Here is a 23,787-nt window from a genome sequence, read left to right on the forward strand (position 1 = left end):
CCTTTTTGTGTGTTCCAATGGCTGAGGTTTATTCCTCTCGTCCTTTTTTATTTTATTGTGAGGCACCTTGAGTTATTTGCATGATAAGACACCCTGTAAATGGATTATATTGTAATGCATTGTGTAGGTTTAATGCTGACAACAGCTTGGTTTGGAAGTAAGATAGCAACTTAGATTTTTAGTTTCTGATGTGCCATGCAGAGAAATGCCTTTTGAGAAGCATGAGGCGAAGCAGGAGGGATGAGGAGGAGGCAGCCAGAGTTAAGTCGTATGAATAACACGAGGGAAGGCTGGCGTTAAAGAAGAGCTGAATACATTAACTTCTCAGCCTCCAAATTGGAGAGAATCCACAGCACAAATGCAAGTGGCTCCCCCTTCTCTGCTCTAACATTTAATGTGATTTTCCCCTTCATTTTTTTCCAAGGGTAGCAAAGGGATGGCAATGTTTTTTGCTAACAACCTTTCACATGTGATGGGTGTACCTTTGCAGTCACTGTGTCTAGAATGTAATGTCATTATATACTACCTACTTATGAGCTGAAGTTGGTCCCCTGGAGAAGCCTTATATTTCAGAAAAAGTGGTGAAATGAACAAAAAGTCTGGTTTTGGGGGGAAGTAGGTTGCCCTTAACTCTCAGTGGACCATGTAATGGGTGCTGGTGCGGGACTTTGGTAGTCTGAGCATAAAACATGGAAAACATACATTTCCCTTGAACAGCATGTTTAAATCCTGCAGAAAGAGCCTGGGTTTTCCTCATAAGGCAAATATGCAGCTTTCATTGAGTGAGTCTTTTAGGTAACACCATAAAACTATAAACTTGGTGTGGAGACTAAAGTGCTTGCCATCTCTGCTGAAGTCCTGTACGTGGCTGCATTTCGTATTACATGCTTGAGATACTCTGTGCAAGTGGTAGAAGCATTCCTCTTTCTCCCTTTCATTTACAACAATAAAACTTTCAAGTTTTTTAAACTTTTGTTCCATACAACTCGAAGCTTGAATAAAACAGCCATTAAACCAAAGGTGATGACTCTGATTCACTTGTATCTTGTTGGTTGAATTCTTTGTGGTACCCAGCACCCTTGCGCTGGTTTAAAGATCTCAGGCATCTCTTCTGCTTTTGGGATGCACATGGTATCATTTCACACTAATAGAACTATTCACATATTAAATTGCAGTTTGATAGGTAATGGTAAATATTTTAACTAACTGTTTATTACCTATAGTGGTTGAAGCTGAGCAGTCATGCAAAATTTATGCATCACTTAAATTAAAATGAAATGCTGCTTGGAATCACTTTAGGTTTCATTTTTTAGCTTGAAGTAGTCATGAATAACATTTTGAAAAGCTCTTTGATCATTGCACTCTTAAAAAAACAACAGAGCAGAGAGGGGAATATCTTTTGGGAAGAAGCCTTTGAAATCATAAAGTGTAACTAAACTTAGTCAGCATACTGTGACCTGTCAGGAAAGAGCTGATCCTATTAAAGCTCTACTGCATGCAGCCAAAATACTTTAAAGAGAATTCTGTAGATTTCTGTGTTTCCTGACGTCAGCGTGGCACAGAGGGAAGATTGGCTGCTTGAGAGTTTCTTTTCTTTATTATTTTAAGTGAAAAAGGACTGCTTAGAAGTGCCACCAAAGCCTTCCTGATTTATGCCACTGTATTGGTGACAATGCAGTTTCTGGGACACACTGACACTTGATTCAGCTTTCTGAATCTGTGACAGAAAAAAGGCAGATTTTGATTTACCAGCCCATTCTTTTCAATTAAAATATATAGAGCTGTTTGTCTTCCCTGCAGTTTGGATAGACTCCATGGTTATGAGGAAAGAATCAGGCACTAACCCTCCCTTATGGATGAGTGGTGTGTAAATCTGGATTAATTCCAGCAATCTAAGGGAAGTAATGTAAGGATATGTCTCACTTCAGTGCATGGTCTTTATGCCATTGCACTCCTACACTGATAAAGAGATGCTGTACAGTTGTATATCCAACAGCAGGCTCAGGGCAAGAAACTTTTAATATTAGTTTAAATTAAAACAACTGGTGCTTTGAAGAGAGGAAGAGGTTCTTTGTGAAGTGCAAATAAATCCTCCATCTCTCTCTGTGAAGACGTCACTAACAACTCATTTAAAATCTTTTCATAAAAAGAGCGTTTGTGTTCTAACAAGAAGTTTTGCAATCTGGAACAAAATGTTACTGATTGGGGAATTTGGATCTCAGCTGCTCCTGAATGACTCCAGATTGAATTCCATGCATGTCAGTGCTATTATTCCAGACTTGCATAAGGGCAATAGACCATTTGTTAGAGAAATCAATGTTACTGAATTATTATCTGATTAAAAAAAAGAAAGTGGAACCTTCTGTTGTCCCCAGAAGCAGTAATTTGATGGCCTTTTGCAGATGAAAATGTCTGATGAAAGGTAGGTGAAAACAAAGCTGTGCAACTGCTATTGCATTCCACAAAAATATGTCATGTCATGTGCAGTGTCCTTTCCTTCTGTGGGTTCACCTGTTTTTGTGGCTTCTGCTCTATGCTGGGTGAGAGACACCTTAGGATGCAGTAAAATATTGTAAAATAGATCAGCCAGCATTTGAAATGCGAAAGAAATTTTGCTTTGTATACAGGGATACAAAGGCTGATAGAACACTACTGTTATCCTGAAGAAAAACAGAGTGATCAAAATTGGTAATAATTCTTCCATTAAATGACAGATAAAACTTTAATTAAGACAGCCTTCTCGAAGCTCAGGATGCTTCATGTGTGACTAATTCTGACTGGCAAAAATATTAATTTTAACAAACATTAATTAACAAGTTCTTGTCTGTGGCTGAGAAGACAGTTGTTGCATGCAAGTGTACGTGCATGGGTACGTCCAGGCATGCACGTGGGAGCGCGGGACACGCAGGGAAAAAGAGTGAGGATTCTCACATGGCCCCCAGTATTTAATCCAAGGCTGTTTGGTGTCTAAGCAACGTGTCTAAAGACATGCACACATGAATTTATCTGTACAATAGGGTACATTTAGCATAGGTAAACACCAAAGAGCCAGTGGCCAACACTGACTGTTTGCACGTGGGTCTGCATCAGCACTTTCCTGTGGTTCATCAGGTGGGCACTGATTTGGGATTTCTTTATTTTCATGTGCCTCAGCTGAGATAAACTGGGTGAACTCTTGTGAGACCTCAGCAGGAGTAGTACATCCAGAATATGAAGGTTGTGGACATGTTGGAGCAAGTCCAGAGTAGTCCACGAAGATGATCCAAGATTTGGAACAGCTCTACTATGGAGACAGGCTGAGAGAATTAGGGTCATTCAGGCCTGGAGAAGAGACGGCTCTGGGGAGACCTTACAGCATCTTCCAGTGCCTAAAGGGGCTCCAAGAGAGCTGAGAGGGACTTTTGACAATGACATGTAGTTATAGGACAAGACACAATGGCTTTAAACTGAAAGAGGGCAGGTTTAATTTATATTTATGGAAAAAATTCTTTACTGTCAGGGTGGAACAGGTCGCTGGAAGTGTTCAAGACTAGGCTGGATGATGCTTGGAGTGTCCAGGTCTAGTGGAAGGTGTCCTTGCTCATGGCAGGGGATGGAACGAGGTGATCTTTAAGGTCCCTTCCAACCCAAACCAGTCTATGAAGCTATGAAAGCCTGGTCCCACTGGTTCAGGCTCCTGGCAGCCATAGGGAGAGGTTACAACTCTGACTTTCTCCTTCAGCTGAGGCCTCTGGGTCTGTTTTCATCTTCCAGACCCCTAGAGCTTCCCCATGGCTTGTGGCCTCAAGGGACTGCACAGCTGCTTGTCCTCGAGCCTGATCAGACTGAGGTCAATGGCATAACTCGCCCTCCAATTTCTGGGGACTAAGGTTACACCACTGATGTTACAGGAGAAGTGCTAAATGGCGGAATCAGCTGGATGGAGTGGCTACTTTAGAGTAGTTTAGCCTTGTGGCTTGAGCGTTTGGGTTATATTTTAGCAAGTGAGATGACCATTCTTTACAGATATTAAGAATGCAGAGCCTTGTGAATAGCGGAAAATCCAACATTTCATGGATATCACAACTCACGCTCTTTTTTCCGTAATACTAGTGTGTTGTAATTCTCTTTTGCCCTCTATTATCCTTTTACACTGCCACGGAATGTACTTTCATCTTTTGGAAATGACCCTTTAATGCAGTGGCTAAAATTTAATTTAGGATATTTTGTTTTAAAAACTGTGCATTCTGTCGCACAGGAATAACAATGGAGCTTCCACGGTTTTTATTGGGACTGTTAGAGAAAATATGCATTTTTAAAATAAATTTATGGGTTTTTTTTCCTGACTGCTCAATCTGCAAACTGCTCAGCCTTTTAGACCAGGCTGTGCTCCTGCTGAAGTGTGAGCTCTTGCTACTGACATGAATTCTGATATCACATCCTTCCAGTGATGTCTTTTTTTGCCTCCTTCATGCTAAAAGAAGCATAAAGTAATTAAAACTTAATTTTTTTTATAAGATATGAAAAGAAACATGATTTTAAAGCACCTTCGGTTTTTTTTGGAGAACCAAACATCTTTTTTGAATAGAATTGTTAAATTTTCCCCAGTGTAAAGTAGAACTTTGAATTTTGAATGAAGTTCCCCATCCTGTGTGGGCCCTAATATGAAAGTTGTTACCCACTCTCAACTCTTGGAAGCTTTCAAACGATGTTTAACTGGAACATCAGAGACAGTCCCTTCAGCTGGCCAGAATAATTTCAGCTCCAAATATCTTTATAAAGAAATGAAAGAGCAGATGTTTGTATCTTTTTATTGTCCTAGTGCCTAATTTATTCAACTGCAGTAGCTACAGAGGGCCTTTTCCAGTATCACTGTAACTTTTAAAATTTTTTCTGTGTGGTTATCAAAGTTTTCTTCCATTCCAGCTACTGATTTTATTGCCTAATGCTGGCAATACTCCGTTATCTTTATCTCATCTTGATCTACGCTTTTTATTTGAGTTGCAAAAAGACCACAGCCACAATTCAGCCTAAGAAGATAAACTAAAGTAATTCAAGCCCAGTGAATGGTCTTATTCTCTTGTGTTCGTACTTTCATAACTTACTACTTGTCTGATCCATTTTCAGCTGTAATGTACATATAATCAACCTTTTCAGACTCCTCACAAGAAAAGCTTTTGTTCACTGGGCAGTAATCAGTATTAAAGGCCTTTAAAATGGGGAAAGTCAATGACACTGGCTCATTGTCCAGATACATTGTTGTTGATGAAGAGAACTGATATTACTGTGAAAGACCAATTTCATCTCAAAGTTTCTTCATCTGCCGTGATCACAACATTTTTCACATATTGTTCTTCACAATCATCTAAGTTGGTGTCCACCTCTGATATTTCATTCTAGCTCGGGTAATTTTTTCCCCAGAATAACTACAGAATGATTTGATGGCTTGGAATAAAGCATTGAATGGTCTCAGTCCATTAATGGAGCCTCTACAGACACCATTATATACGAGCTATATATATAACAGCATTTGAATCAGTGAAGAAAAAAATCTTACAGCAAGAAGACACTTGATCACAAATACAGTTGTGTCATTAGTAGATTTTAAACGTAAAAGAGTATCTCTTTAAAAAAAGAATAAGAGGAGTAAAACCATCAAATTTTTTTCTAGGGGGGGGACACTGTACTATAGGTCTAATTATAAATCTAAAACTGGTACCAGAGATTTCAAATCCTTTAACATTAAGCTTGTGATTAGATGCATTGATGTTTGCAATTTTTTGGGAGATAATCAAGTATTCTTCTCCCAATTTTTAAATGTTTATTTTTGACCCATTACAAACCAGATTTCTACGGTGTCAGGGAGAAACACGGTCCTTTAAATTTTACAGTCAGCAGTTAAATGTGCAGTTTGTGATGGTCTCCACTGCTTTACATCCTGTTGACTCCAATTACAGTCAAGATTTGGATCTAACACAAAGGTGAGGAACTCCCTCATGTCACTCAGACCTGTCTCACGGAGGAAAAAAACACTCAGTGGAGTTTCTGGCTCTGATTGCTTTCTGTTTGCCTCAGGGTGTCCAGCTGCTGAAGTACAAGCTCTTATTTTTAGTTTTACAAGTCTGTGAAGCAGCTTCGAAGGTAGTTGATTTTGGAACACCTTTTTGACTGGAAGTCCTTCCAGGAGCTGACCTTCAAAATTAACTGTATCAGACACAGGTTTATACCTTGATGCTGCCCTAAATCTTATTTAGATGCAAACATTACTATTTTTTAAACTAAGCCAAAGGCTGTTAGGGGTGATGGCTTTTGTTAGATCCCATAGTAAAGCTGGAAAAACTACTGGACATTAGAAGCCTTCGTTACATCTGAAACAGAGCAGCAGACTTGGCTAAATACAGTTGAAAATAGTTGCCACATGTTCACTGTATTAGTCAATTAGACAGTTGCTGACAGGGGAATGGTTGGCATCCACAAGAAAAGAATAAAACAAAAACTTCTTTTCAGATTTTCCTATTTCTTTCTTTTATTTGAAACAAACATTAAACACCTATTTCCCCATTTGTCCTTTTTTTTTTTCCCCTCTAAGAGGATAACTAGTAGTTTGGATTTTCCCCTTTCTTTCTTTCCCCTCCTTTTGCACTCCTCATCCTTCTTCTCCCTATTTTTCTTATTTTCAAACTAACTCTTACAAATCTTGAATTCTGGAGAAGTTACAGAAGAGTACAAAGGAAAATTGAAACTCCCTAAAGTGGTTAAACTAGTTTCATTTTTCTTTCTGCTGTTATAACTTTTCCAAACCAAACTGAAATTTTGGATATCGTTCACTTATTCAACTAAAGCAACAAAAAGGAAAAATGAAAGGAAATGGACAGGGAACAAAAATAATCCCAGTGCTTACAAAAATATCATGTAAACAGTAGGAAAAAAAAATTATTACATTTCGTACCTTGTCAAGGGGAAAACAATGGAGCTTTGAATTTTTTAATGGAAAAGTTCTTCCATTTTTCAGCTGTTCTGAGAAATCCAAAGACCTCAGCTGATTTCATCACTGGTGTTACTGCATTTCTACTTGTCTTGGATCTTGCTTTTACAAGATGCTATCACAGCTATGCTGTGTCTCTTCTGAATTAACTGAACTTTTCAGCTGCATATTTTAAGTCTACATGAGTCAAATGTTCATTGGACTCATCAGTCATCAGCTCCATATATCACTAATGCCAACTTTGATACTAAGATGACTCATGTCCTAATTATTTTGAATAACAAGTGTGCTCTTGTGGTAGGACAATATGATTTTGCTTGCTACAAAATGGATCAGCAGAAAGTGGCCACATAATGCAGGCTTGCAAAACCATCATGAAACTACACGTTGGTACAAAATTGTTCACTCTTCTTTATTTTCACAAGGATGATTTTTACCCCCAATGGGTCTGTGAAGCAATTCAACAGGTAGTTGAAAGTCTAATCTTGACAATACAGTTCATTATTTTAAGTTACTTTTATGCTGTAAAATTATTTCATCTGTAAAGTACTATGGAAAATACCTCGGCAAACGATCCACCAAAGAGGCTGTTGCTATGTTATGTTTTGGTGATTATAATTTCCTTTTTGATTGTTCAACCTCTGTAATTCAATAGAACACTGGCAGTACCACTGTATGCCCACTGCACCTTCTAGACCTGTTAACAAAAACGAGGAAAAGAAACCTCAGACAATCCTGGTAAGATGGAGAATATTAAGCCATTAACACTTATCATGCAGGAGAAATGTGGAGCCTGGGGGCACTGCTGAACTATGCTGGGCTGTGGATCATGGTGACTCCAGTGGTGGCATGTCCTGTTCAGAGAGTGGCACAGGATGATGAGTGGAATGAAATGCTTTGGACTGTAACTGCCTTCCCTGTCCCAGTTTAACATAACACCTCAAAAATTTTCCAAGAAATAGGTGGTGCTGATCTTTGGTCTCCTTCAGTCTCATACCAATACCTGACCAAGTTACTTTAGAGTCTCTCTCTCTCTCTGCTGTTCTTTGGTTCACTGAAGACCTTATCTGTACTTACAACATCAAACACAGCAAGCCATCTCTTATTTGCAATCTTTAGATGTTATCAAAGTGGTTGTTATGTTACAACAACGTCTTTCACATTCATGTGACCAGGAAGGCCGTTTTGCAGTTGTTACCCCCACCTCTGTATCCTGTAGCTACATGTTAATAGGTGGAATTATTCAGCAGTTTTACAACTGTTTTTACCATCGATTATATTACTACTTCAATGAGCAAAGTTTTACTTCCGAGTTAGTGTCTTTGGAAGTTTTTCTTTCATTCTTTGAGATGTGAGGTTGTCCAGACTGCCCACGTTGTAGGTGGGAAACAACAAAATGCTTGGCAAAGTTACGCCTCAAATCCCCATCAGCTGAAAAAAAATTATTTCTGAGATGAAGTTGCGTATTTCAGCTCAGATGAAAAACTGGAGAAGGTAAAACGTAGGGGACCATGTGGACCACACAAAATGTAAACAGGCAGCTGATCTTTGGCCTGATCCAAACAAATGCTGTTGAAATAATTGAAAATATGCCAGTTGACTTCTGTGGGATTTGCAGCAGGTTCTAAGCTGGCAACTACCCTTTCTAGCAAACAAATCTTGTCTACTTTTAGGTTTCAGGCTTACAGTTAATCAAGTTACTGAGACAGAAATGTCTTTGGCACGAATATGTTTCTCTGTTTCTTTTCCCTGCAACTAATAATGTTTCTCCAGGAATTGCTTCCAAAAAACTCAAAGGCCAGTATTTAGATAAGCAATATCAAAATGCTTCAGCATTAAGCTGCGGTAAGTATTTCCTCCTGTTTGTTGTAATAAAGAAGGTTTTACACAAGCCATGTAGTCTTAACTTTCACCAAGTTAAATAAAGGTTTAGTAAAAGGATTTTGTGCCCTTTTAACCCCCAATAACCAGAGTGCATCCTGTGTGACCATTCATTACATATGAAATGGCTGTAATTTATACCAAATGGGGTAGGTGAATTCAAACAGAAAGATACCATCGATGATAAAAAGATAACACTTCTCTGTAACAGATGCTTCATTTTATGATGGAAATAGGGAAGCTGAATGCTGCAGGTGCCGGGCTGACACTAGGCCTGTGGAGAATCATTAGAGCCTCCTCAGAGATCTAGGTTTACTCTGTGTTTAATCAGCCACAGTCAGAAGAAATGGCTTCATTTCAGCTTGATGAGAGCCAGATTACAAAAGGAAGATAGATGGCCAATAAGGTTCATCACTATAAGCATATTGTCTTAATTTGAAGAAACAAGCTGGCATTCTGTGCTGAGGAAAAGTGAAGTGCAATATGGCTAGTATCAAACCCTAGTTATTTCAAGTCTCTATGCTCCCCACAATGGAAATATTCTGGCTGCTCTTCCTTTGACTAAAATATTAAAAAAAAATATTGCAAACACTGCAAATGACCACATTTACTCATGATACCACTGCTTTGGGTTCTGAAGCACTGAAACTTCTTGAAGTAGTTCTGCTCACCTTAACAATTCTCCAGCCACTTATTTATACATACATATGCTATAATCATAAATATATTTGAGTGTATCCATGAGTGAAAATGTTTGAATTGACTATTGATCAAAAAAGGTCTCTGAGTATAACATGAACACACAACTCCTAAAAGGGTCGTGGTTTAGCCATCTATCATGACTTCCCACGACAGCCATGGGGACAGTGAGGCTGTCAGCCAGGGTGTGATGGGGGATGGGACTTTCAAAAAAAGGTAGGAACACAGACCAGGGAACTTGTCCACACAAAAGATAAACAAAACTGGAGCTCTCTGCTTTCTGAATGAAATATATCATTCATTGCTATTGCTTACCTTATCCTTAGTGCTGGCTTTTTTCCCCTTGTGCGCAGACAGACTTTGTGTATAAGCTATTTCTTCAGGGCTCTCCAGAAAAAGAGTGCTCCTTCAAGCCAGGGAGTTCTCAGGGTAAGAGTATGGGAGCCTAACATTAGGATGGGAACAGAATCCAGATGATTTTATTGAAGTCAGAACCATTTAGTATCAGGAAATCTTCGATATCCAGACTGATTTTTCAACTCATTTTGAACTGTGAATCCACAGGATTTTTGTGTTCTATGGCACATTTAAGCACTTTAACAAACAGGTTTACATATCTAAATTGCCTTCCACAGATCTCTTGAAGGATGTTCTATGCCACAAGACTAAACAGATCATTCATGCAGAACTTGAGATGCAAAACCGCTCAGTATTATAACTTAAGTAAATTTGGAATGGCTGCAAATGGATCCCTGCCCCAAAAGAAATTGTTAATTTGTGGAGCTTGAGAAGTTTTGAGACTGCAGCTACTTGAGGGAGATGTGTAGAGTCAGGTTTGGTTGATTTGGGACAAAAACAGCTGAGAAGAGGGATATGAGGGACCTAACTTGTAAATATCTTGGTTTAAAACAAGAATTTTGTGCCTTGATGCAGTGGATGAAGAAGAAGCACTGATGGAAAAATATGAAGCAAAGGCATGATAAAGTCAGAAGAATTGGGCCAGAAGTCGGTCTTAAATAATATTTTAACAAAGTCCCAGAAGATATTATGCTTTGTGTGAGGCATGCACAGCCCAGAAGAGTCACCACAGCAGAGGAAATGGAAAAAAGATGAGCAGAGGACTTTTCAGATGCCAGAACCTGAATAAGTATTCTGAGATAAAGAGTATGTTATGCAGAATAGTAGTGTTCTTTTGCTTTTGTCCCTTACACCAAGAACATTACTGTTTCTTTTGGTCTTCCTTAAACTAACTTTATAAAAAAAGCTTATTTATTTTTTTCCACCTTCCTTTGTTCTAACTTCACCCCTCTTTGCATGTTAAGATGAAAGCGAAGCAACTCCCACTGACTTTACAGGTCTGAAGGGAATCAGGAATTTGACTCATCAAAATTATCTCTCCTCCCACGCTTTTTTCCCCCTGAAACACTGAAGGAACACACTCCTTTGTCCCTCACACATTTTCCTAAAGTCTATTTGGACTCAAAGCAGAGAGCTCACAAGGAGGGTGCCACTTTTAGAGCTCAGACCCGGCACATCTGTGTTTCTGCAGGACCTGCTACGCTGCCAGCCCGAGACAGCTCGAACGGCCGCCTCATTTTATGGCTGCACTGACACAACCCTGCAGTGAACCAGGCGACCCCTGAAGTGTTTAGAAAGGTGCATTTGTGTAAGGGAGACTTTTTTTCTCTGGAGTAAATCAGAGTCTCCAAGCTAATCTGCACAAACGCATTATTGACTCGTCCCTTTTCCCCAAGCAAGGAAAGCTGCGTTTTTCAGAAACCGATCCGCTGAAGCATTTGCAAAGTGGAGACTTAGGAAGCTTAACAATTGGTAGAAATATTATCATCAGCTATCAGGGTAACATTATCCAGCCATTCCCACCCACAGATACACACACACGCTGGATTTCAGCTTAGAAAGGCCTGCAAATAACGCACTGTAGGTGTGTGGTCCTCAAAGTGTTTAAATGTTTGAAGATGAAGTGAGCAGGAACATCTTGCGTGCACCAGCTGAAAGAGGGTTGGGAGGAGTGGGGGGTGGATTTCCCTGGACAGATGATAATTCTCCATCCTTCTATGTGCTGCCAAACTACCTCAACTGGTGGGGGTTTATAAAGTTTTTTTTTGTCTCTGAAGAGTAGTTCTTCTAGTGTTTTTTGGAACACATCAAATGCAGTACAATTAAACAGGAGAAAAAAAATATTCCCAGGGCCCTTCATTCCCTTCCTTTCCCCTGTCAAGATATTACTTAATTTAAATGCTGCCAAAGTTAATAATGAAAGACGACATCCTCCAGTGTGTCAGAGCTCAGTGCCCAAGCAGAAAAGCAAGAGTGCCTTTCTGCACTCCTGTCTTTGCTAAATTCAACCTGGAAAAAAACTAGAGCAAATTCAGGGATACTGTAATTAGCAGGATTTAAAATGGTCTCTGCAGGTCACTTTTCTTGGCCCAGAATTGCCCGAGAACTCGACACCCGAACCAAATATTTGATGTGCCTGTGCCATCACATGGTGCCTGCAGTGTAAGGCTGGAGGTACCACCAGGTGTGTGTCACTCACAGGCACCCCATAAAAACAAACTGCCTCAGAACAACAGCTTTCCCTTACAAAAATGATGGAAAGTGGGCAGAGTACAGGTCAGAGATACATATCAGGATTTAGTGAATAAAACCACAGGGCTTTTTGAGGGGGAGGAAGAAAGGGAGCTGGCTCTCTCTGAGGACTTGGGAGGCTTTGGGGTGAGGGAGATGACAGGAGTGAAGGTACCATCTATGTTTTCTCTCTCCTCCACTGTCTCACAAACCTAATACACCTCTGAGGTGATGAACAGGGTAGATGAACAGTCCCAGACCTCACCTCACTGATTTTTTTTTTTTTTTTAAAGAGGAAACTTTTTCCCTTTTCTAAAAATAATTTGTATGTGAATCAAAGGGGGAAAAGAAAGGTAATGCACAAAGATACAGAGCAGCTTGTTAATTAGTGTGAGGTGCTCTCAGTGCTCCTGTATATATGGAAGGGCTAAAAACATATAGTACTGAGGTGACATTTTTGCTGCTGCTGGGCCTGTGGAGCATTACTGTGACGTGCAGAGCTCCTTTGCCTGGGTAACTCCCTCCCAAGTCATCCCAGTTGGGGTCTTGAGAGTTGCACAATAAGATTTGAGATTTTGTTAGTGAGGCTGGGGATTGGGATTTGTGCTGGATTTGTGCAAGAAGGAATATTCTCACAGCATATCCACTCCGTGGAGGTGACATTCGGTGGGTTTGCACTCTCCTGTCCCTGTCCTTGGCAAAACCCTAAGCCAAAGCCTTCTTGTGAGGAATACTTCATGCTCTCCATCTTACAGCTTTCAGAGGTTTGCTGGTACAAAATGAAAGACCTCTCCAAGGTGGTCCCTCTTCTCTCTGGTCTCTAACAAGGCCATCACAGTCCCTATTCCGGAGAGCAAAGCAGGAGTGTTTCAAACCATGGTATTCACCTGTTAAAGGTCAAGGTTAGAGCCTGCCTGGCTGTAGACCAGCATACCTTAATCACAGCAGCTTAATGGCCTGGTTCTGCAGCCAATGGAGCAGAACATCATGTGATGTCTATCACTGACTTCCCAACTAGCACCTACAGCTCAGTCATGGCTCTAAAGCAAAGCTTACACTCCTCCCTCTGGGTCTGCAAGAAGATGCTGTAACCACCTATATCTTGTGTCTCTGAGACCAAAAAGTGGAGCAAGGAGTCCCTGTAACACCTTAAACTGAAAGGAGGAGGGAATTCACTTTAGCAACACCCAAAGGGAACTGTAGCAGTGTTTAAACCCAGTGACTGTTCTGCAGGAGATGATGCTTGTGGGAATGGATATTCCTCTCCTACAGCTATGGCTGGAATTTCTGTCCTTTAGCTATGGAAGCTTACACTTTAAAAGAAAAAAAGCACAATAATAACCTAAGTTGTTAATCAAATTAACTGGGGAGCACTGTATATATATGATGAAACAAAAAAGTTGCCTTTGTCCTGTGCAAGTAGCAAGAGCAGATTAAACTTCTCTCTTCAGTGAAGTCAATGACATTATATTTAGGATAGTACAACTTCTATCTGTACCCTTTCTTCCCTAAATAGCTACTGTTTATCAGCTACAGGTTCTGGGGAGTTAGTTGGTTGGTTAGATGAGAGATCATGACCAGTATGATACCAAAGGGGACCAAACCAAAGGGAAAATTATTACAAGTTTTGAATGATTTGAGAAACTAGTTACTCCCTTAATACAATTAAATTGTGCACAGCTTCTAGAAAGCAACGAATGGCTGTGGCTGGATCCATCACCCAAATGCCATGTACCTGCTTTCCTGCTGTATGTCCCCTCATTTCCTTGCTAGGTAGAGGGAAGAAAAAAGGCTGGTAATTTATGACTCCTGTTAATACTGTAGGCTGGATGTGTTGACAATATATCAATAATTATTTCTGGCAAGACCTGAACAGCATAGTATGGGTCTCTGTAGGATGACTCATTTTACCAGAAGACAGATATGTGTGACCTGAGTTTTATGACAGATGTCAAATATATCGAAATGTGGTGTGAGGAAGATCATCTTATTGGCAAAGTAATGAGAAGCCAGTGGGAAGATTAATGTTAAAACCGAATTGTGTCGTGCCTCCTTCACTCTGTGATTTTGATAAGTGATGCTGAGGCAGAAGGGAAGGGGTTATCCTCAGCCCTGTGTGGGCCAGGAGTGGGAAAAGTTTGGAGGAGCAATAATATTAACCGATGTGATACCTTAACTTTCATGGGGAGATCAAAACCAAACAGCTTTTTGAAGGGAAATTGTTGGGAGGGTTGATAAATGTGGCGGTGAGGGGGGGACAACCAGCAAACCAGACAGCGTGGCCTAAATCTTTCAAGGTGACTGCTGTCGTGACAACTTAAATGGGTCTTATTTTCAGCAAGTGTTAAGCCTCCCACCTTCTGAAAATCAAGCCCTCGTGTTTCACACTGGCTGCCACTGAGCGGAGATCAGCTGCCACCTTGGGAAGTGTAGGCTCAGGAGCCTCTCCTCCAGCAAAGCCAGCACAGTGACGATTCCTTTGTAGAACTGGGCTCTTTGCTGCTGTATGAGAGGTCCCCGTCTCAGGCTCCCCCATAGATGCACATCTGTGATGCCTTTGGAGCCCTGGTATGGGCTCCTTCCAACCTCCCCATCATGGGCAGAGATGCCACCCGTTAGTCCATGTTGCTCAAAGCTCCATCCAACCTGGCCTTGAACACTTCTAGGCATGGGGCATCCATAGCTTCTCTGGGCAACCTGTGCCAGTGCCTCACCATCCTCACAGTAAGGAATTTTTTCCTAATATCTAGTCTAAATATACCCTCCTACAGCTTAAATCCATTACCCCTTGTCCTATCAAATTATTATGCCTCCATCCTTGCTCCTGATGGAAAGACAGTGGAGAGCTGCCTCCTTTGGCAGTGAGGAAAAAGTTGGATTCATAGTGGAGGCAGGAAGAGAGACCCACTCTGTGACTTGATCATATCTGATTGTGCAGAACCATTCTAACACTCTTTAGGGGGGGAGTATTCTGTTTACCAAAACTGCCATGTTATCCAGGGAAAAAGGTTTTGGGGAAAGTGCAGATACTTTTTTCTTGTTTGTGCAAGAAGGCCCCTTTCAAGTGACACAGGTGCTTCAATGTAATAACAAGGTCAAACTTGAAAAAAAATTATATACTTTGAATAATTGAGCTGTATTTTTAGCCCTCATTTTGTGATCTGTGTCACATATATATATATGTGTGTGTGTGTGTCTCATTTCCCTTTTCACCAGAGACACTTTTGCCATATTCAGGTTTGCTACCTAGAGAAGAGGCACATGGGCACTTGGTGAGCTAAAGGCACCTCTTGACTTCTTTCAACACAAAAAAGTGTTGCAGGACTTTTCTTGCTTTTTCTTTTTCTTGGAAAGGTCATGATTATAATTTCACTACAAATAGGACAACTTTCTTTCATTCAGCTCTAATAGTGGCACAAATTTAACTATATTGTGCTAGCAGGCACTGATATATTAATTAAAATATAGACTAATTATTTACCCTAGTTAGTTCATACAAATCTCAGTAGTGTAATCAGTGGACTCCCTTAAGGATTTTTGTCATATTCAGCAATAGAAATGGTTTCTCTTTTTTACTCTACTCAGGAACAGTTAGTTTGGGGTTTTTACTTTCAGGTTGGTGGTTCAGTGGCTGCCACGGACCTGGTCCCTGCAGAGGGATTTTGCAGCCACAGCCAGACTGATTGGTGCAAATAGGTGTATAAAACCTATCAAAAAGTTACTGTAGGAACTATGGCATTGAGGTGAAATGACTCTTCCCAGCCCAAACTTTGAGGAAATTCCTGACCTCGCTCTGGTTGCTCTGAGGTACATTTGGTCACACATAGCCAGAATGGTTTCTGGGAAATGGTGCTCTGATGTTCTTCAGCGTGAACAGATGTGGAACAATGTTTACACAGGGAAAATGTTCAGCCTGTTTCGTAAGGAAGAGAAAGGAATGCCTCCTGGCAAAACAGAGGCAGAGCTCCAAGACAATAGGGATCTGAGCATTTGTTAAAAGGACAAGAGACTCTGACAGTCTGGAGCTGCAACACAACTTGGGATGCCCAACTTGTGTATACTTAGGGCTTATTTGCTGTCAGGTGTTTATTTTAAACACAGGTGGTATGAAAGTTGCAGATGGCCTTGTTGAAAGGGAAGAAAAAAAAACGTTCAAAGCAAAGAGGTGCAGGAGAGGAAGTATGAGGTGAGGATGAGGAGGACTGAGACTGACCCAACCTTTAACTTCCAACCCTGGCAATCTCATAAACACCTTTTGTTCCTCCAGCATATAGCCATCATCTTCAAATCCTGTCTCCAGAGCATGCAAAACTGAAAAGAGTAGGTCAAGATTTCCTAGTTTTTTTCTCTTTATGTTTTTCTTTCAGTGCCAATCCCTACTGTCTCATTTTCCCTTCACTTTTCTCTTTTTCTCAATAAGAAGAGTGAGCAGCATTGAAGAGAAGAAAATGCATCATCTAAGCTGCCAGAAGAGACAGTGATGAAGGTCTGTACAACCCTTCACGCATGCACTGTAATTAAAAAGTGTGTCCTTCCCCCTGCTGAAGAGAGGGGCTTGACAGATACAATTTGGGGTTTCCAATACTAAACCCAAGTTGACTGTTGTTGGTATCAGTAGCGTGGGTAGCACCTGGGAACCAAGTTCTCTGCAACAATGGGAACTACAGCCTTCTTTAAATATATATTTCCTGGAAAGAGGCACTAAAAAGATCAATCAGAAATTAACACATAGGCTGAAAATGAGACTTTCCCAGTGAGACAGTGCAAGACTATATAAAAACCTGCCTTAAACAGCAGAGTCATCAGTGTTCCTGGTAGTGCAGCCTGAGCATCTTTGAAAATCAGGTACCCTTTAAGCACATTTTCATCACAATATAACCAATATACATATTATTGCATTTCCTTTCCCTGTTCTACTTCTGGTTTAACCATCTGTGAACCAAGTTAACATGATTAGACACCTTGTTTTTCACCACTCATTTCTGTTTGCAGTCTTCCATAAAATGCTTGAAGTGAATTTTAATATGTTGATGGTACTTACTGGAGAGATTAATATTCATAATAAATACCCCTTAGAAATAATCTTCAGCAAATCCTTTTGACAGAGGAGTCAGGGCTGCTAATGACAATAACTACTACAAAATGCAATTTGGTCAATTACTTTAATTAAATTTCACTCTGTAATGTCTTCTCATTTATATAGTAAACTAATAGGGGAGAAGTACATCATCCTTATTTGCCTCCCCTTAAATGCCCAAAACTGTTTCCTTATGTTTTGTTTTACCATTTGCAGCTCTCTCAGCTTCTCGGAACATTTGAGATAATTATGGGTTTTACAAATAAAGCTTATTCTTCACCGAGAAAAGTTGAGACTTTCAAGTATGCTTTCCTAGAATAAAAACCTTGGCTACACAGATCCTAATCTGGTATTTACAGACTGGCTGATTTTGGATGGTGCCAGCATTCCAGTGTAAATGGTAAAAGTGTCTACATTTCATCAAATGCTTTTTTAATTATATTGTTTGAAACTGGAGTAAAAAGGAACACAGCTGTCTGGAGATTTCGGTAGGATACAGGTTATAATGAACTCATGAGAAATAACATAGCTGTCTTTTTAATGCACTTTACTGCACTGAACAAGGAATTTTACACTGTGGGCAACATTCTCAGCTGGAGTAAATTGCCATATCTCTGATTTCCTCACTGTACAATGGCCTGGTTCTGAGCCCCTAGCTTAAAAAAATGTAACTCTTATTTTCAACAGTTCATATAACAGGAGAGGATTTGGCTTGGGTTTATTATGGTGCAATTGTGTGTAAATATTAAGGTCATCTGTTATCTGGAAAAATGCATGAATTAAGTTAAAATCAGTAACTCTGAGCCCACACTGTATCAGTAAAATCAATAAAGCTGTTTCTGTGAGCACTGTGAATATTCATGTCAACAATCATAATAAGGCTTACGGGAATGTAAAGCATGCACGTATGACAATTTAGTGATAATTTTAGGGGCAGCATTGTTTTGGGGAGCTGGTGCTGCAATTCCTCTGCTACAGCATTAGCAGCAAGTAAAACTTCAAGAGGGAGAAACAACTCATTTTTATTACAGGGTGAACTGAGGAGGGGCAGCAGAGGGAACCCCTCTTAGACGCTGAAGTAGAAACCACAGTTTTTTCTCCTGTGGCTTCACAGAACTCCTGTAAACTGCAGCAGTTCCTTCAGTGGGCTTCCAATTTCTCTGCCCATGCTATAAATTTTGTTGGGAAGATGAAGTCCTACAGCGCAATTAACTCCAAAAGTGGTACAAAGCAATGGCGCGCAGATACCGGGCTGCAGTACTTAGCACTTAACTCTGAAATTCTGATAAGCCCTATCAACTCAGGGTTGTGTTTAATGTTCACTCCTGCTTATATACTGAAGATACAACCTAGCGGTCACAGTGTTAACACTCCCCAATATCTATTACAATTAGTTTTTGATTAAGAAGCCTAGCATGGCTTTTGAAGCCTTTTATGTTGTGTCAAATGGCTAGTGATGGAGTGAGATGCACAGACACCTCCCAGTAACAAAGCATCTTGTAAAAGGTTTCAAGTGAACTATTTTATCATCCTAATGGAAACCAGATGACTCTAACTCCCCCTTTAATTTCAACTATTTACTGAAGAGTCCTTGTTTTGAATTACTTAAAGATTTATTCCAAACCACTATCTCATGCATTAAGAATCACTAATAACAAAGCCATTCCGAGCAGAGCAAAGCTTTTAAAGAATGTGACTATGCCATTGCATTTATTCTTAAGTTTAAACCTCGTTTTTTAATGGCTTTCACATTTTTATATCTCAGTTTATTTTCTTTTTTTTCCTTCATTTTATTTTTATTTTTTTTTCCTTGAAATTCCAAACACACTTTTCTCCATTCATTTCCAGTCCATGCTGCAGTTTCCTGCCCTGCTGACAGGGACCGCAGGCTGGAGCTTGGATGGTGGAACTGAACCTACGCATGTGCTCCTTCCTCCCATCCTCTGGAGAGCCTCTATTTTGGGTCTCCTGGGTGGGTTTAGAACAGGAAGGAGTGCCAAATTAAGGCTCTGGGGGGAAATTGTGTCCACCCTGCACAGCTTTGTGATTTCTGATGAGCAGTAAAATTTTCAGGGGACAAAAGTGTCGCTTCACATTAAATGTTGTGGCCTGATGGCTGGATATGCCCCAGCTTGGTCACTCTCCCTTGGAAAAACAGGAGGACCAGGGGGAAATCTGCTGCTTTGCCCTTGCCCACTATCTCTGCCAGGCTCATCCCTTCCTCCCAGCCACATCTCTCCCTGCATTGCTGTAGAAGGAACCCTGAAATCACCGGGATTAACTGGATTAGCGGTGCAAAGCGAGACTCCTTTCTCTGCTGCTGCAGTATCTGCTGCCTGGGGTACAGACCTCCCCATTTCCGTGGAGCCTTGCAGAGACACAGAAATTGCTCTTAATGAGCACAGCCATGAGCTGGTTTTCATCCCAAAATGTGACACAGTTATTTACATCTGCCAGTATTTCACTGAGCTCTCCTGCTCCCTGTAGACACTGTCTTCTAAGATGTTTCAGGCGACGCAGCTGCAATGCTCTTTTGCCAAAATGCCCTTTTGACTCAGACTGTAAAGTTTTTCAGTATATATTTTAGTGGCATTAAAAGGATTAAAGAATGGCACAGTTAATTAAAGATAGATTTTTTTTTTCTAGTAAATTTATGAGAAAAATGTTAAGGAAGAGGAAGGTGGAGAAATACAGCTGTCCAAAAACAAGAATAGTCTGTATAATAAAGTGTAGCCATTAAGTGTCTTGAGAATCTTAGCTGTATTGAATAAGGAATTTGGACAAATAGAAGATGGCCTATTTTAAAAACATTAAACAGGCTTTTGTTGCAATGAACATCAATAACTATTGACCTTTTGTGATCATGAGTCTTCTGAGTCACAAAAACAGTTAACAAATCAGACACCCACTCCAAATGGAGAGCTTTTTTATCCTTCACAGAGGTTTCTACTGTGTGAACATGTATTTTCAAATCTAGATTGAATCTAGAGGCCTTTAGTACCAGCTTTGCATGTGTTGGTCTTTGGACAGAACTAGAGTTCTTGGTATGAGGAGAGGGAGGGAGTGAAGTGCTTTAGGTGGGGTTGAACCTCAGGTCATACAAGGGCATGCAGTGATAGGACAAAGGGGAATGGCTTTAAACTCGGACAGGACAGGTTTAGATTAGATATTAGGAAGCAATTCTTCACTATGAGAGTGGTGAGGCCCTGGCACAGATTGCCCAGAGAGGCTGTAAACAATCCGTCCCTGGAAATGTTGGACAGGGCTTGGAGCAACTTGGTTTAGAGGAAGGTGTCCCTGCCCATGTCAGTGGGGTTGGAACCAGATAATCTTTAAGATCCCTTCTAACCCAAACCAATCTATTATTCTATGATACCAAACACAGAATTTGAAATCTATACCTCGCTGAAAGGCGAGGTATATCTGACATATAATTGTCTGAATCCTAAAAACATCAAGGACAAGAATGTATCTACAGCTTGTCTCCTCTTATTCTACCGTAACAAGAAACATTTTTACAGTGGTGGATAAAACAGGTATTAGTTAATAACTCACTAACATTAACTAGATTTCAGAATAACAAAGTATATTTCATCTGAGGAACAGAGAACAGGAACCACAAAATAGAATGGTCATATGTTGATGAGATGATAGAAAAGTTGTTAATTCTCAGTTCTTCAGCCAAGTTATTAGGCTGAGTTGCATTGTAAAACTGAGACTGCCTATAAACTGTATGAACACATAAATACTTCTGTGTTTGTAAAATCTGTATGCTGGCACACAGAGATGGTGACTTCTGCATATCATTAAGAAAACTTTAATAAATTATACTTTGATAGAAGTCAGGGAGAAAGTCTCTTCTCCTCCCAGCATAGCATGAATTTTGTGTTATGTCTGCAGGCCCACAGTGGACTCCTGGTTCTCCAAGTCCATCATCAGAAATCCTTTCCCATGAAGTATTCCATCAATTTTCTTTGGCAGGCCTGAAATGTCCTCTGCTTTCTGACTGTACCTTTTAGATGTTTCTGCAGTTTTACTCAGTGTTCAGATGATATTGTTTTACTTAATATTCAAAAGCAGCATTGTTTTTAAATACTAAAGAAATGTAATATTTATCCATAGAAATATTTTTCTACAGTTCCTCATAGTGTGAGTACTGTGATGATTATTGTTGAAGAACTGGAAATTCCACTACTTTCTAACATGCAGTTCTATATGCTTTGAATAATTTTTAGTTAAAATAATAGTTAAAAGTAAGAAGCCAATCGATTTGTGTCCACTGAAGTTTACACGATGAAAACATGACAGGAGAGATGCAATTAGTCTCAGAGCTGGCTGCCTTTATTTCCCAGCCTGAACAACCAGGGACCTGTTTACAACCAAGTTAACTAGGACTTATTGTGGACCTAAAAGCGAGGCCTGGCTTCATGGTAATTTTGGTATTGGTCTGGGATAAAGAGATAGGGCTGCACAGGGAAGCTGCTGCTGAACTGACAAGCCAAAAGCAATTGAGAAAAAAAACCCCTCAGTTTTTAGGATGTGGGAGAGAAATGCTGAGGATTTATATTTTAGGAAAAAAAATGTTGGGAAAACTTTTACCTTTGGCAATTTAAAGTATATTTTGCTTAGAATCAATAAACAGCTCTAGTGATTGCTGATGGAATATTAAATCCAGATATTCATATATTTTAATGTCTTTCCATAATGAACAAAAGCAATGTATTTGAGGATGAAACCAATTCTTTAAATATTTCATATTCTACAGGGTTGTCAACAGGACAGCATCAGTCTGAGAATCAATTGCAGGATGAACAGCTGCGCAATACTTTTTTCAGTGATTCAAATAAATTTGCTCCCCATGAATTAAAAAATAGTTTGTTCATAAATTGAGAGAGAGAAGAAAAAATGAGAAACGAATGTCTTAAAATTCAGGCTCCTCTGGGTTTAATTTTTAGATGATTTTAAAATATTGGTCCTTGCCCTTTCCAAAGTTATTTCTATCAGCTATTTTCCTAAGCTTGCTATAAACTGCCAGTTTTCTTCTCTGTTAATTATTAATATGACCTGTTTATGTACCAGTTATCCAGCTAACCATTAATGTCTGTTTACTCATTGATGACCTTTGCAACTACATGCCAGGCACTTGGCTAGTAAATGTCAACATTTTTTAATAACCTAAAAAATACTCTTCATAGCTTATCTACCTAAAATTTTTTGACATGAAAAACAAAAATTAAACACTACTTACAATACACAGACATTCGTATAAGGCTGTTTCAGCCAAATGGCACAGTAAATGTAAAAGAAAAAAGAAATTACTGATATTCTCTGCTTATGGTTTTGTTTTAAAATACATAACAACAGGAAAAAGTATAAGTACAGCATGCAAGCATAATAAAATGTTTTTCAAAAAGAATTACTGCAGGTAAATCTTCATTATTTTTTTCCTCAGAATTTCGGTATTAACCTGAACACAATAGAATATCTCTTCCATGTGTTCTGGTAATAGCCAAAGGTTACACCGAGGACACAATTGCATTAAACGTGAAAGTGGTGACACTAATTTTTACCCATGATAACAAGCTATATCTATACTTTTGCTCACTAAAGGTGCCTAATTTAAAAAGAGAAGCAATAGCCCAGGATGAAAAAGAGTATGAGGGCACTTCCCACCCAAATTGATGTGTAGGATGGCCTCATCCAATCTGCAATGGAGATAAGTGGAACAGGCAGGTTTCTTTTTCCTTGGTCCACTAACACCCTTTTCTCACAAAAAGCCTTGAAATATTGTCTCTGTGATTACAATTTGCAGGTTAAAAACTGGCTTCCTATTGAAATATTTTCAAATATTAGCATCATCCCAACCATAAGTAATGGTGATGGCATTTACAGAGATTGCAGCTTTGATATATACATAGGTATATGTTCACATTTTCTCGTTCATTGGAGTTCTAACTTCAGCAAAAATTAGGTTTCTTTTTTTTTTTTTTTAGTTACAGCCTTGAACACTTGCTGTGACTGTCACTTTATGTTGAATTTATTGTTCAGCATGTAAGTTGTGAGGCTGAGGAGCAATCTGTCATAAGCCATTGTATCAATAATCTCTGAAAGGGTTTGTTTTGGTCCTGGGTGGGAGGTAAGCTTTCTAGATTTGTACCCTCAGTTACAGAGACAATTTGGGCTCAATAGTATTGTTTCAAAGGGATTTGTCTGGGCTGTAACACATTTACTTAAGCACTGTGCTTCTGTAGAGGATGGTTATACAGTACTTCAAGCATATAAATGCCTTTCAGGTTTTCTGTACTGAATGATAACTCACCTTGTCTTTCTCGGTGAGGTAGGTAATAAATAGAAATCTGGACTGTAACTGAGACATTCTGACTTAGTTAGATCTTCTGGTGTCCTGAAAAAGACAAGTAGACTCAATTACCATGCCAGAAACTACATAAAGATTGTCAAATTAAATCCAAAAACCTATGTTTAAATAACGGTATGACAAAACCTGAAAAAAGACAAGAATATCAAGCTCTTCTGACATTTTGACCTGAAGTTACAGCACTGTGGAAACAAAGAAAAA

At 39.6% G+C, this 23,787-nt stretch overlaps 1 long non-coding RNA gene across 1 annotated transcript; it reads right to left on the bottom strand.

Annotated features, from left to right (window-relative positions):
• Window positions 1–4,315: 4,315 nt before the first annotated feature.
• LOC113947739 lies at window positions 4,316–23,614 on the bottom strand. The gene is made up of 4 exons (XR_003527843.1): window positions 23,530–23,614; window positions 9,860–9,989; window positions 7,527–7,661; window positions 4,316–4,453 (listed from the first exon to the last, which is right to left on the bottom strand). It is a non-coding gene; the product is annotated as an uncharacterized LOC113947739 (long non-coding RNA).
• Between the last annotated feature and the right edge of the window lie 173 nt (window positions 23,615–23,787).

This window comes from Corapipo altera, unplaced genomic scaffold (assembly GCF_003945725.1).
Source record: "Corapipo altera isolate COAL_440 unplaced genomic scaffold, ASM394572v1 50, whole genome shotgun sequence".
Taxonomy (NCBI): domain Eukaryota; kingdom Metazoa; phylum Chordata; class Aves; order Passeriformes; family Pipridae; genus Corapipo; species Corapipo altera.